Source organism: Pan troglodytes, chromosome 17, assembly GCF_028858775.2.
Source record: "Pan troglodytes isolate AG18354 chromosome 17, NHGRI_mPanTro3-v2.0_pri, whole genome shotgun sequence".
NCBI classification, from domain to species: Eukaryota; Metazoa; Chordata; class Mammalia; order Primates; family Hominidae; genus Pan; species Pan troglodytes.
In genome coordinates this window covers 20,268,601-20,284,385 of record NC_072415.2, presented here as the reverse complement: position 1 = coordinate 20,284,385, position 15,785 = coordinate 20,268,601, and the positions used below count along the sequence as shown (strand labels likewise).

Sequence of the window (15,785 nt, the reverse complement as noted above, 5' to 3'; positions counted from 1 at the left end):
TGACCAACACCTGAAAATAATAATAATAATGATAAGGATACATCTAGTGCTCCAGGGCTTCGTTAAAAAAAAAGAACCTTAATTGCCTCAGGAATCTCAAAAATAAGGTAGAATTATAATAATTTTACATAGATTCAAGGGATTTGCTCAAGATCACAATTCTATTCAGTATCAGAGTAAGGACTGGATCCAAGCATCCTGACTCCCAAATCTGTGCTGCTGAGCACTGTGCTATGTATAAATGTCACAGATCATAAGAAATAGAAACACCTGACTACAGGAACGCCCTCTGTATTTACACACTTTGGTGAGCATTAGGAAATGGGGCTACTGCAATGAAATTGAGATGAGCTTGGGAGGTCAAAAGGAAGCATTCTGCTACTCCAGTGAAATGAACATTGTGGTTTGCTCATTCTAACATGGAAAAAAAATTTCTAATGTATCTACCCTTTAATTAACTCTTCCAAAAGAAGCAGCTGGAAGACAGATGCAACTAAAGGCTCAAATGGAATTATTTCTACCTAACGGAAGAGTTGCCCATTTTGTGAAACTGTGCTAGAAGGACCCAAACAATGCTGATGACAATTATCAGGATGATAAGCAACCTGGAAAGACAACGAGTGATGTAAATCATAGACAAGTCATGATAGGTGCCTCCATCGTGCTTCAGTGCTTGCATTCATTCTTGTGCTATTTTATTACTTTTACCAAACAAAACATAGCTCCTTGACATCACATGAACCTATGCCTAATGAGAATCAGTTAGTAAAATGCCCGTGACTAGTAATCTTCACCTATGCAATTAAACATTCATTCATAAAATAGTTCAAATGTAAGCGAATGTGTTGAATGAAAAGTACATTAATACATTAATTAGAAAAAACATTCTATTAAAAAGACATTATTTGTATGATAAAAGAGATCACCATTTTTGTACTTTTTCACAAACTTACAGAAAAGTAAGTCAGCTTACACAGGTGAATCTTAAAAACCTCTAACCCAGAATGTAAAGTACATTGGCCAAAAATGCTAGCCTAACGCATTTCAATACTACAGGATTCATGTAGGTAGAACTAACCGAATAAAATACTGGTAGTCTGTATAATCCTATCTGTGGTTCCTGGGGTCCAGGGAGAATGAGTTTGTCACCTTCCCACCTCCCATGAGCCAGTGTTTTTTCCGTGAATAATAAAAACAGCAGGATTTACTTGCCTGTCCAGAAAAGGTCATCACTTCTGTGTGTTCTCCTGAAACAGGTGGTGGCTGGGTGAAAAGGCGGACAGCATTAGGGCTGGAGATGGGGGCTCCAGAATCTTGGATGAGCTTCTGAAACCTCTGCAACTTCCAGCCACTAAATGGAATGAGCCACGGAAAGCTTTAGCCCAATGCCCAGAACAAGATCAGGGTTTAGTGCATGGCACTGCTCTCCTTGTAGTTCTGTCATCAGCCACCACACATCCATCAGGAACACACATCCTGAGTTATTCTATTTATAATAAGCACAAACTAAAAGAGAGCGAACTCTAGCACACAAAGTTGTAGTGGCTAGCTTTGGAAAGGAGGAGATACAAGGACAGTTTTGGGGTGCAGGTAACTTCTAGTTTTTGACCTGACTTGTAGTTACATGGGGGCTCATTTTGTGATAAATTACAGAGCTGTGTATTTGGTTTCATGTGTTTTCTGTATGTATGTTGTACTTTAGATTTTTAAATGTTTCACAAAATACTATGACAGTATATGGTCTATTGAAAATGTGGAAGGAGAAAAAGACTCTGTGGTCCATTCTGTCACTTGCCTGCCCCTGGCTTCAGGCCCAGATGGCTCTAGGTGTCCTGGGTTGACTGAACTCTTGCAGCAGCCTCTTGGAATGAGCACCTTCCCCCACTCTGTCCCTTGGTAACATGGGCCCATCCTTAATGGCTGCGTTTGATAAACTCATCTGTGTTAGTGTGTGGATGACTCATCTGTTACCTCCTTCATGTGATGTATATAGGGACATCTGGATGGTGCATTCACCTGTCAGAGCAGGTGAGAATTGCATCCCTCATGAAAAACATGAATGAAGTTTTGTGAATATGTGGTTGAACGTCGGGAGTGTCAGCAAAAGTCAAGTACAATTAGAGACACTTAAAAGGAAGATAAACAATTTCATTTAAAAATTGGGCCTTAGTTTTTGTATGTGGAAAGAGATAAAATTAACCTAAATGTCTTCTCCTGTCTCTAGCACTCTAGCACTCTGATTAGTTTCACTGGAACCAACCACTGGAGCCTCTAATCTGCTTCTCCATCCACACTTCTCCAAGAGCATTCTAGGCAGAGCCCAGGGGGCCCTCGGCAACCCCCTGTGAGGAGGAGCTCGGTCTCTCTCTCTCTCTCTGACACCTGCTTCTGGACCTTGGTGTGGAAGTCCATGGAGAGGGGGTGCTACCACTACTGAGGCTGGAGGTCAGAGGCTCATCAGAGAGGCTAACCTGACCTCCTAGTCCTGGGGCCAGCAAAGGGTGCAAGCACTGGCTAGTGGCTGGGTGCTATGACCCATGAGGCATACATAGAAACCAAGTCAGCATTTTGTTGATCTCCCAAAAAGGCTTCAATTTTCTTCACTATTCATAATAATGGCAGAAAGTTCATTTTAGGAATATTTTCAATAATTATTGTCACCTGATGAGTAAATAAAACTACTACAAACAATCTGATTACAGAGCAGTGAACGTCAATTCAGTTCTCCAGCTGTCTCAGGGGGACCAAGAAGTGGCACTGCGTATTCGAATACCTACTCAGGCAGAAATGTCACCAAATACAGCCAGTGCATCTTATCCAATTCCCATTTACCTCATTCTACCTCAGCCTCCAGTACCCTCTGCCATACTCTATGGACTTCCTCCAGTCCAAGCCACTCACCAAAATGGGACACCCAGACCCAAATGACTCCAAAAATCCAGCAGGGAGGTTGAAGAGCGAGGTGAGCAGAGCAGCAAACACACCAAATATCCCTGCCTCTGACCGCTGCACAAGCTCTTCTGTCCCTCTGGTCTTCTGTTTTTACCTCCAGACTAATGGATTTCTAGTTTTTCATGTTTCTCTACACCTTAGAAACATTCCTCAGAATTCATACCCTGAAAGGGATGTCCTCAGTTCATGGCTTGCCTGTGTACAGAATGGGGCTGATCTTCCCTGGCCTCCCTGTGAGAAACATGGGCAGCAGCTTCAGGAACTCCCCCAGGATGCAGGCGGCCTTCATGTGAGACTCCTCCATGCCTCATAGGCAGTGCTGTACAATACCTTGCCAGGAACACACAACATACTCATGAAAACACCAACCACAGGAGATTTTAAAGGTGAGTGTCTCTACCAAGTGTTTACCAATACAGTAAGAAATGATGTCATGGCTGCTGAAAAACAATGGGCTTTGGCATAAAACATGGACTTAACTCCCTGGTCCTCTTAGGTGAGTGTTTCACCTCTAGAGTGTCAGATTTCTCACCACTAAAGCAGACCTAGAGGAAAACCAGAGGCTAATCTTCCTCAGGAGCACAGATGCAATAAACAGAGTAGAAAGTACCGATCCTTAAGTCAATTTGAAGAACCAAAACCAAACCAAAGGAAACAAGGCAATCAATGTATTGTGCCAGATGACATGGCATATTGTGAAACCTTTTCAGTGGTTTTAAAATATTAGGGGAAAAACAAGCTCTGGGAGTGTCTACTGGAGAAATTTTCATGAAAGATGTCATGCTAAAACAAAATATTGAAGAATAGACAACTTTTTTTCCCTCTTGTGTAGGTAGTGGAAATATTCTAGTAAGCTTGTTATGAAGTGCAGGAGCCCGCCTGCTTGATTGAGCTGGAGGGGGTGTTGGGGGATAGCAATCCACAATGTTGGAGAAAGCGGGCTTGATGCTTATCACAATCAAGGTCAACTTATGAACACTTTAATATGTGACTAGAAAGAACAGGAGAGTCTGTAATGCATTACCACCTCAGGAGTTGGCACCGAGTTCCATGGTTGGATGATGGGTGGATGGACAGACAGATGGACAGGTGGATAAATAAGTAGACTTGACATGAGTCAAGTGTTCTTGGCTTCCGGGAAGAAAATTTTTTAAAGTTTCCATTTTCTACAAATCTAAACAGCTTCCTCTGAAGCTGAATTTAGTAGCATTTAAAAATCATTAAACCAAGACAGAGTTCCTACATATAAACCAAATGCAGGCCAGATATTACCTACATTGCACTACAGCAGAAGCAGGATTGGACCCTGGCTGTCTGACACAAACACCTGTGTTCTTCTGCACTGTGCCATGGGAGACAAAAACATTTCATAAGAAATAGAGACTAGAATATGTATGTTCTATGTATTTACACACATAGATGACAATCAGGAATTAAGGCTAACCACATCTGGGCTTTGAGTCATATAAATAGGTTGGGAAAGATGCATTTTACTACCCTATTGAAAGAAACCATTTATTTCTCACTCCAGCAGGGAAAATGTTTTTCAGTATTCACTTATCTGCTCATTGGCTCTTTTACTATAGACCAGGAGATGGATAGCAGGAAAATAGCCCCAGTTGGAGGCCCAAGGTCATGAGCAATTGACTCAATGTAATGGAAGAGTGGAGCACTCGGAGATACCTGTACTAATGGGACCCACATGATGTGGGTGAGAACTATTAGGATGAGAAATAACCTGGGAATGCAAATAAATATTCAAATATTAAACAGAACACAATTGAAATCTCCATTGCACTTTAGTTTTTGAAGTGATTCTTGCAGTCATCATTGCCTTTCCCAAACAAAGCAAGCTACTTGATATCACATGAACCTGTGCCATGAGGAATGATGATCAGTTTGTAAAATGCCAAAAAAAAATTGTTTGCCTATATTAGTCACAATATTTTATCTATGTATTTCAATTTTTATCTAGGTATTTCAATTCAACATGTGTAAATACAGTTCAAATGTCAGAAATTATTATCTAGTACATATTTGTAATATATCAATGAGCAATAACCACCACACTACTTCTCTTAAGAATTATTTGATGAAAAAATCAGACTCCCATTCTTGGATTTTTCTCAGTTTGCACACATCACTTACTATGACAGCCCCATGTCCACCAGACATGTGCCCAGGAGAAGAACAGGAACTGTAAGCTTTTCTTATTAACCTAGATTTCTAAATGTATTACATATTTATGGTTAGAAATTATTCTAAATATCTGAAAGGGTTTGAAAGGAAGTTTCCCTTCCACTCTGAACTCCCAAACACCAAGTCAGCATTTTTGTTTGCACATCATCCCTGCACTGTATCTGCAAATACAAACAAGCACCAGGAACGCATGCTTCTGCATGATTATATTTATACAAAGTCTTCTGTAGCTGTGCATATATCACTGGTCAATGCATCTTAGCTACCATTCTGCATTTCAAATGTAAATCCATTTCATTATTTAAGAGCTATAAAGTAATCTTGCTATTGAAACCATGCTGCAGTGAACAGCTTTTTCTGCATCACTCCTGGCACTCATGCATGATTGTATCTGGTGAAGCATTCCTGGAAGTAGGATGGCTAGAAAGTTACACTATCTTTAACCTTGGCAGAACCAAACTGCCTCCTGAAGAGGTCATGTGAGTCAACAACCCCCCGGCCATAATTTTGGCTTTGTGTTTCACTCTAAGTTTAATCCATGTGACATGAGTCCTAAAGGCACTGACAAATGAGTATTGCAGGATAAGGGGCACAGCTGAAATCTTAATTTTACTACTTCACAAAATTTCAATAGTTTAGTTTCCTCTGTTTGTAAATGTTAAAAGGAAGCATTACAGAAAGATTACAATTCAAAATGATTGATATATTAATTTTTTTTAAGAGACAGAATCTTGCTCTGTCACCCAGACTGGAGTGCAGTGGCATGATCTCGGCTCACTGCAACCTCTGCCTCCTGGGTTCAAGAATTCTCATGCCTCAGCCCCCTGGTAGCTGGAACCACAGGCATGTGCCCCCACATCCAGCTAATTTTTATATTTTTCTTTTTTTTTCAGAAAATTATTTTAATAGTTACAAAACTTTTTTTTTTTTTAACAGAATCAGTATAAAATAGCAGTTGATTTCTCCATAATTATCAGAATTTATACTTGAGGTCTTGGCTAAGTGGGGCTGAAATCAACAAAAGGTCTTGGACTGTTGGCTGAGAAATCATCCTAGGAAGCCTGTCCTGTTGATATCTGTCATGCTTAGCTCTTATGAGATGACCCAGTCCTTAAAAAAAAAAAAAAAAAAAGAATCTCTCTTTATTCATTCTTTGGAGGCTTGAAATGAATTCAGCAGCATTCATTAAACACCTTCCAGCTCCTGTCATTTACCACTTCTTCAACATTCAGTTCTGACTGCATCCATTTCAACTTTGTCTGCTCTTTTCTAAGTTGCTTTAATAACGTTAAATCGTCCAGATTCTTTTCTCTCTCTTCTCAGAGGTTTTTTACTACTGCTGAAGTCTGGGCTATACAATTTTTTTGGACTCTGTCTCTACTGGCATGAGCTGCCATCAAAGACTCATAAAGTTGTTTACAGGTTTGGCTGGCATCAATTTTCCCTGCAAAGGAAGCTGTTGGAACCATAGTGTTTAATTCATGTACTATTCTGTCATCGATAGGCCTCATCACCTTGAGTAATTCCTGGAACTCGGTGAATTCCTCACAGTTCACACCGCCACTGGGTGCCGCCATATTGGACCTGATTTTTATATTTTTCATACAGATGGGGTTTTGCCATGTTGACCAGGCTGGTCTCAAACTACTGGCCTCAAGTGATCTGCCTGCGTCAGCCTCCCAAATTGCTGGGATTACAGGCATGAGCCACTGTGCCCGGTCATATTAATGTTTGTAAATGGAAAATGTGTGCATTGCTCAGGAAAAAGTAAGCTACCACCACTTATCTGTTCGAGATGCCTGATGGTGTGCTGAATTTGATTATGAAAATTAACATGATTAGAATAAGATGAAGTTTCTTTTCTTTGTTACATTTTAAAAATAAAAGGCTATTCAAATGAAAGACTAACCAGAGTAATTCAACTCTTAATGAGAGATAAAACTAAAACTTGACCAGGATTTGGAGAAATGGCTACTCTCGTAGGCTGTTAAAGGAGCATAATTTAATGTAACCATTTAGGAAAAAGTTTGGCGTTATTAATGAAAATAAAAGATATGCACCCTTCTCACAATCTTCTCAACAGAAATGGGTGCCTGCATTATTCAAAAACATTGACAAAAATGCTCAAAGCAGCATTATTTGTGATAGCCAAAATTATAAAAAAATCCTCATGTCCATCAATAGTAATGGATAAATTACAACATGTGACCGCAGTGGAATACTATATGGTGAGGAAACGAAAGGGCTATGGTTATGCTTAACTACATGACTGAATCTCTAAAACAACGTGAGCAAAGAAGCCAAACACCAAGCAATACATATTGACTTCTTCTATGCATAATTATCCAAACCTGGAGAAGTCTAAACAGGGCATTAGAAGTCACAGCAGTCACCTTCAGAAGGGACCCAAAGGTGGCTAGTGGGTCTGGAACACTGACCTGACTAGGGGTGCATGGGTGCTCATTTTGTGAGGAATCACTGAGCTGTACATTCGTGTTTTCCCTGCTTTCTATACGTGTGTTAAAATTTAATTTTGAGATGTTTTACAAATTCCTGTGACAACATAGGTCTATTTGAAAATTGTGAACGGAAAATGAGAAAATGTCAAACATCCTTTTTGGCTGCTGCCTTTCACCCCACTGCCCTCAGGGACCCTTGGCCTGACCTGACAAAGTACCCTCTTGAAATTAGTCCCTTCTGAGTCTGTCCTTGTCCATCATGTCCAAACTCTTACTGAATGCCATTGGTAAACACTGTAGTAATGTGTTAATGGCTGGATACTGCTTTCATAGAATATGCATGAACTGTGTAGAGGCAATGCATTATCCCACAGAGAAGGTACAAATTCCATTCTCTATGAAGACACTGATGGACGGTCCTGAGGACCCCATTTAGGGCAGAGAGCATAAGGAGAGGAAGAAATAAGAGACAGTAAGGGGCCGGGTGCAGTGGCTCACACCTGTAATCCCAGCACTTTGGGTGGCTGAGGTGGGCGGATCTCGAGGTCAGGAGATGAAGACCATCCTGGCCAACATGTTGAAACCCCATTTCTACTAAAATATAAAAAATTAGCCGGGCATGGTGGCATGTGCCTGTAGTCCCAGCTACTCGGGAGGCTGAGGCAGGAATCGCTTGAACCTGGGAGGTGGAAGTTGCAGTGAGCCGAGACGAGATCACACCACTGCACTCCAGCCTGGGTGACAGAGCGAGACTCCATCAAAAACAAAAGACAAAAAACAAACAAACAAACAAAAAACAAAAAAACAGGGATATCTGTAATGATGAAGAAACTACTATTTTTTAATTGGGGTTAAAGGTATAACCCCAATTATTGTATCTGGGAAGAGAAAAGGTTGAATTAAATGTTCTCTGCTATCCTTCCCCACTCTAAAACTCTGTAGATAATTCCAATGGAACCCCATTGAGGGGTTCCAATTCACTTTTATCTGCACTTTTTGCAGAAAAATCTCAGGGAGAAAGCAGGGCTGTCTTACCTTCCACCTCTAAGGAGCTCTCTTGTGCTCTTTTACTCCAGTGTTGGCTCCAGGACCTTGGGTAGAGGGTGCTGGTGATATGAGGTGGTCCAGGAGCTCATGAGGAAAAGCAAATGATAGGCAGCATCAGAACGCAGAGTTCTGGGTCCAGTGGAGACCTTGGGCTGCCTCAAGGGAGGCCACTTAGTTTTCTATTTCCGTATGTAAAATAAGACTCCTCCAAAAATAAAACTGTCACCTGTAGCACTAAGTTACGTGCTATCACACACGAGATCATGTGGAACTTCCTGCGTATTTCTTGGTGATCCAAGAAGTCTAGATTTTAAGTTCTAAATATCAACTTAGAGGGCAACTACTGAAGCCTAATTTTGGAGGAGAGGAAAGAGTGCAGGGCCATTTTTCTTTAGGGAGAAACTCTGGGCTTCCTGAGAAGTTAGAGAACTGGGGAAAATGAAACCACAGCCCAGAGCCTGCGATAGGGGTGGGGAGTGGAGGCTGGAGCTGTGCTCAAGGTCAGGCTTCTCCTCTCCCCTCCCAGGGCACTGGAGCTCCAGCAGTGAACCCAGAGTGAATATTCCCTCTGTCATCCACCCTGGGCGATCCCTGGGTGAACCAGGATCTCCTGGGCGAACCAGGAGTCAACAGTGAGGACAGAAACATGAATGTGCTTTTAAAAGTCCTAAAAATTCAGAGGATGATCATCAAGGTTTCCTACAGCCCTGGGCAAACCCTAGGAGTACTTTGTCTCCAGTTTCAAGCATGTGCCTGTGAGAGGCGTGGCCCTCACCTTCCCTCCACCACAGGTTGAGGGAACCCTAAACCTCTTTTGCACAATGTCAAGGAGTGCTGACTAATCCAGCGCAGAAGCTGTGACGTTTGGCAGATGCAGAGGCAGAAAAGGTGTTTTGGGAAAGATCATCTTTAAACAACAAGGCACCCTCATAGCCCATAGAGACAGTTCTCACCACTACGCCAATAAACTTGGAAAAGACCAAACCAAACTTTACACATATTTCCTTTTTCTTTTTGATTCTGTGCCCCCTCCCTCAGCCTCCCAAGCAGCAGGAATACCCTGAAGGCCCCTGGGAACGCTTGCCCACTGAGTCCCACCTGGAAAGCAGTTCCCTACCTGGAGAGTCCTCCTCATCAGTTATGCTCTCCAGCACCCACACTGGAGAAACACAAACATCAGGAGAAGTCATTTGAGAGAGGCTACCCACTCCTACTCCCGCTGAAGCCCCACTGCTTCACATAGGATTCCCTGGTCTTTCCTCTGGATTCACAGATATTTCTGCAGCCTCTCTGGCCATAGCTTTATACTGGAAAGTCATTTGCTCTCACCAGGCCCGTAATGCTCCTTCCCAAAGGAACCCAGAATCAGGTTTCCGTACACTAGATCCAGCAAGTTTGTTCCTCAGGAAGTGAGCCATTTCAAGGTAAATATTCCCCTCTGAGGTTGATGGCATCTGCAATTATAGAACACATTAGGAGGATTAGATGATGCCATGCATGTCACACATATCTGTTATTCTCTTGGCAACTTTAGGAAATTGTAAGTATAGTGGTAGAGTCAAAGGTCAAAGTTCCCCAAAACTAGCACAAAGTACACCTACAGAAAAGACAAGAACTTTTCCAATAGAATTTACCTTTAAGGTTTATTTAGATGGGCAGTTTCACAACTCTTTTTTATTTTTCTTTTTTTTTTTTTGAAGGAGTCTCGCTGTCCAGGCTGGAGTGCAGTGGCTTGATCTCGGCTCACTGAAACCTCCGCCTCCCTGGTTCAAGCGATTCTCCTTCTTCAGCCTCCCAAGTATCTGGATTACAGGCGCATGCCACCAAGCCCAGCTAACTTTTGTATTTTTAGTAGAGACGGGGCTTCATCATGTTTGTCAGGCTAGTTTTGAACTCCTGACCTCAGGTGATCCGCCTGTCTTGGCCTCCCAAAGTGCTGGGAATACAGGTGTGAGCCACCGGACCCAGCCACTTCCACAACTCTTAATCCATGGGGAAAACTGCTGCTGAGGGAAAGGCCTCTGCATTGCAGTGGATAGGGAATGCTGCCATCTACAAGGCCCCAGTATGCCAGGCGTGGGTTGGTGAGAGGCTGCCAACCAGTACCACCCAGCAAGGGAACTGTGGACATCATAGATAATGCACCCTGTCAGATTCCCATGTGTATATTTGACTGGAAAGGAAAGCAGCCAGGAAAGTAACATTTCTGTTTAAGACCAAGAAAAGTGTCTTACATGGCCAGCATCTTCTTTTTTGCAGATGTCTCCTACAGCACCCTCAGGAGGAGCTAGGAGAACACAGAGTAAGGGTCAGTGCCCTGGTGGTGGCAACTGTATCACCCAGAGAGCTTTGCTTGGTGTGGTGCATGGAGGTAGCTGATCACAGCATGCGCCAACCTGATGCTGGGCCATGCTCCAGGTGGAAGGAGGAGGGCAACAGAGAGAGCAGGAGGGAACTGAGACAAGGAGGCCTAGGCCTTGTCCTTGTCCTAAGGCATCATGAAGCAGCACAAAGGAGTAAACCCAAAATGGACCTAAAATGCACACCAAGGTTCAACAGAAGGGTCCCTTCATCACTCACATGATTTGAAACTCTTCTACACAAACAAGACTTTCTTAACGTATTCAAGATTATCTCAGTGTACTAGAATCAAACTATGTTGGTACTGCATCTATTATCTATTTTACAGGATTTATCACTTGATTAAAAGCCAATTTTATTGGTGAAATGGATTCAATTTTAGGCAAATTATTCTATTTATTGCAAATTCTTTTTCATACAGATAACCGAAACATTAAAAATACTGAAATACTACAGATTAGAAATAGTCATACTTTCCCCTTTTTAAGTCTTCTTCTTGAGCCATGGTGCACGCACGGCACTCTCGGGCTGCTGTGATCAGGAGATCCAGGATCCTTTGTGCCACCCTCCCTGGAGACATTACCTAGAGGTCTCACTTCAGGCAAAGAGGCCAAGCTCAGAGCCTGCTGGATCTGCTCTGCTGAAGCTAAGGGACATGACTCAGACACGCTCTACAGTGGGAAGCGGTTTCCAGGTTCAGATATGCATCATCTACTGAAATGAGGAAGTAGAAAAAATAGAAATTGACAAGTTCATGAGAAACTGCCCATGAATGCAGGAGTAATTATTTTTGTCAACTGCCTTACATTCAGTATGTATTCAGACATATATAAGGTATTTTTATAAAAGTTGCAATTTTTAATTTTTGTCGATTATGTTAAATCTAACTTATCAGCTGTCAATATAAAGACTCTACCTCATTTTCTTTGTGGTTTCCAGAAAATCTAGCACATGGTAAGTAGAACACCAAAATATTAATTAAATGAAAACACAGAGCAGGGATTGGGGACAGGCAGGCACGCAGGCAGGCAGTTATATTTGCTTACCTGGATGATAGTAAACTACACAAAACCTTAGTTAGATTAATACTGAAATTGCCTTCTGCTTGGGCTGTTTGCTGTTTTGGAAGAAGGACAACAATGAAGATGAACAGGAAAGAAATGAGAAATAGAGACCTTTGCTTACTAGCTAAAGGCTACCTACTGTAACACGAAATTGTCTACAAATGGTTTTCAACTCTGCGTGCTGTAATTCAGTGACAGAGTTCCGTAATTCCTCCTGTCTGGCTTCAAGTCCAGCTACATCGCCGCTGTCTTCTTTACAACTTGCAAGATGCTGCTGCTACTGCACTTATCTGCTGTATGAGATTTACACTTGTTTTAAAGCAAAACTTTATTTCACGTAGGCTAATGGCCAGGCAGGCTACACTAGTCAGTTAACAGTGAGACGGTTCCTCATGGAGGAAAGGTTAGGTTGAGGCTGAGGGTCCTTAATCCAGATGTATAACAGAGTTGCCACGAGGCAACGGAAACCACACTGAGTGGTGCAGTGTTCTTATCTGTCTCTCTTCACCATTTTTAGCTGGCAGGATTTGAGCATTTTAGGGCTTGTGAACATTACTAAATCTACTGAAACATATCACTGATCCTTATCAGCTTTGGCCAGCTGCTGAGCAAAATAACTTCAGAACTGTTCTATATGGTCCCCCATGTCTTAGAACCTGTGAGCTGACCCAAAACATCCAGGGATCTTTGTGATTTTGACACTGAGGACTATGCTGGTCTGTAGGAAGATGTGCCAATAACTGCTCTGGGTTATGTGACCATGGAGGTCACTTTATGGTGATGGGCAGAGTCTGGGATCTCTCAGGCTCAGTGCTTTAGGGCTTGTACATGAATGCTGGACTCCCTGCATGGTGATGAACACCCTGTGACTGACGCACAAGTTCATGTCAGCAGGTGACTGTCAGCATTGGGCCACACACCTGAGCTCATGTTTTGACTTTTTCATTCAGGAGCTCAAAAGCTGGGGCCACTCCCATTGGCCCTTCAGATTCTCCACCTGAGCAGTGAGGGTAATGAAAGGTGGCTCTGGCACGGGTGAATGAGTCATGTATGGAGAGAGTAGAACAGGGGTGGATTTTACTTTTTAGAAGTGGAGACTGGCAATTGTGCTGTGTAAATGGAAAATCTCTCCTGAGAAAACACACAGCCTCCCCTATACTAAAACACACACAATCATATCGCACAATGCAGACTCATAAGACACCAGGCAAGCGCACAGCCCAGTGCCCCCATAGGAGTGCAGCTGCTTCACCAGATGGAGACATTTGGTCATAATTTTTGCCTGGAGAACTTAAAAAAAAAAGTCCACTACCCTTATTCCTATCAGAATCCCAGAATCAGGGTGGCTCTTCACATTGAAGCCAGCAAGGATGTCACACCTTTCTTGACATCCAGACTTTTCTTTCTCAGCAAGTAATTCCAGAGTACTTATTGGAGTCACACCTCAGAGGGGCCACCTGCACGACCTGCAATACAGAAACAAAGCTATATGAGGGGCACATTGAGCTGTGGATTGTCTGCACCTGGCTCTGTTTCTCTCAAAGAGCATTAAAAACTGGATCAGAAAATGTAGTCAACTCCAAGGCCCCCAAAACAGGGTAGGATGCACACTGGAAAAGACATGAGCTTTTCCTAGAAGGTGTATCTCTTAGATCCGTTTAGGTCGGCAAGTGCAAAATGCTTTATCCAAGAAGACATTGCTTCCAAGAACAAGGACCCCAGGGATACAGTCTATAACCTGAGGCCATCATATGTAAATGTCATTTTGGATTACATATCAGTTGCTAAGAATCTCTTCTTCCACCACCCCAGAAAACAGTATTTAATGTCTATAATGCACATTGTTATTTTTTTCACATGTAAAGTTAATTGAAAAAGCAACCAAGAAAGGAACATGTCTATTTTAGGGAAAGCAGGCAACCTCACCCTCACATCGATCGGCCTCTCTTCATCTCCTCTGCCCTCATGAGCTAGAAACTCCTGGGAGGATAGAAGGACACAGAGCAACTGTCAGTCATAGATGCTTCTGTTCATGATTTATCCAGGTAGCTCTGCTGAATGTAGACAATAGGACAGTGTGTGTGGATGTGTTCGGTTAAAAGCACAGCTTGGACTGCGCTAGAAAATTTTTCCTCATGAAAAGACAGGCAAGAAAGAGGAGCATGAAAGGAGTGAGAAACTGAGTCCCTGGCATTTTGCTAATGGCAACTTAATGCAACAAGAATAAGTCAGTCTACAAACAGTACTGAAGTACATGCTGTAATTTGATGAGAATCCCATTACTCACACTGCTGGTTTTGAAACCCAGCTAAATGGTTTTCTAAACCCTGTAAAACAATATTAGCTTGTAAGATTTATGTCCCAAGACCATTTTTATGTCTATGGATCCACATTGGCTGTCACTGCAGTTATTATGTGTTTTAGGATTTTGCACTTGAATAAAAGCAAAGTTTAATAGACAGATTGGATTCAATTCCAGGCAAAGGTCTATTGTATTTATTCACTAATCCTTTGTTATAACCAATGACAGAATTAGAAACACTGAAATTATATCCTTTAAAATAACCATTATTAATAACCCACTATTTTTCCATCCAGACCGCCTTTTCTTTGTCATGTATGCATATTAGTTGAGTTTGAAGAACATCTGTGCTTGTTCTGGCCAGCTGATGTTGGACAGTTTATTTCAGGAGAGGAGATGTGGGTTGAATACTGGTATGTTTTAACTCTGCAGTACAAACAGTTGCAACAAGTTTGGTGAACTAATCACCAAATGGCCCTTTGCTGCCTTATTTGTCATTGTGCCTTAGGTGTAGCTTGCAGGATTTGATCACTCCTAGGTCTTTTGGTGATAATACACTCTACTGTTTCAAAAATATTTCTTCAATCCTACCTGTTTGGGGCCAACTGCTGAGGAGTGTCCTCAGCACTGAAAGAAGTTCATGAAAGTCTCTCAGTGCTGCTTCCCAGTGGCCAGAACTTGTGACCTGGCCATGGCATGAGAAGTATCTGGGCCCTCTCTGTACTGCCCACACCAATGGCTATGCCCAGTGATACAGTTACATTCACTGATGTCTGCCCTAAGCTATGTGATTACTGTGGCCACCCTGTAATCACAGCCAGTGCCTGGGATGTCTGCAGACTCACAGAAATCTAGGACACACATGAGTGAGGGAGCCACCTATGCTTATAACTCATGGCAGGGTTGAGAGCTACCCTTCTCGGCATGATAACTGCAGTTCAACGACTCACTGCTTCAGCCTTGGGGCCACATGTTTAGGTTCACATCTTGTCTCCTTCACTTAGGATCCTGCAAGTTTGGGCACATTCATTTAGCACCTCAGTTTCTCCATCTAAGGAGTCTGGACAGTAAACTACCACAACTCAGGTGAGGTTTGTAGTGAGGGTTGAATGGGGTACTAAAAGTAAAGTGTGTGTTGTGTATGGTCAGCAAGGTCAATTAGAGGTGAACTGACTTGCCTGAGGTCTCAAAACTTAGCAAGATTCAGAGCTGCTTTCAAACCCAGGAGATAAGCTTCCAAGTCAGGGCTGATTCCATAACACAGGCCTGTTTTGTCCAAAAATAACCACTTCAGCTTAGCCCAAACTTGGTTTTGAAGGAATCAGATAGCTCTAGGTGTCAAAAATGCTTTTGGTGACATCCTGATTCCATGCAGTGGCTACTTCCAAAAAAAATTTTTTT

The 15,785-nt window shown here is 42.4% G+C and overlaps 1 pseudogene; it reads right to left on the bottom strand.

Moving 5' to 3' along the window:
- Positions 1–3,309: 3,309 nt before the first annotated feature.
- Positions 3,310–7,010, bottom strand: LOC112206264 (protein MIX23-like; annotated as a pseudogene).
- Between the last annotated feature and the right edge of the window lie 8,775 nt (positions 7,011–15,785).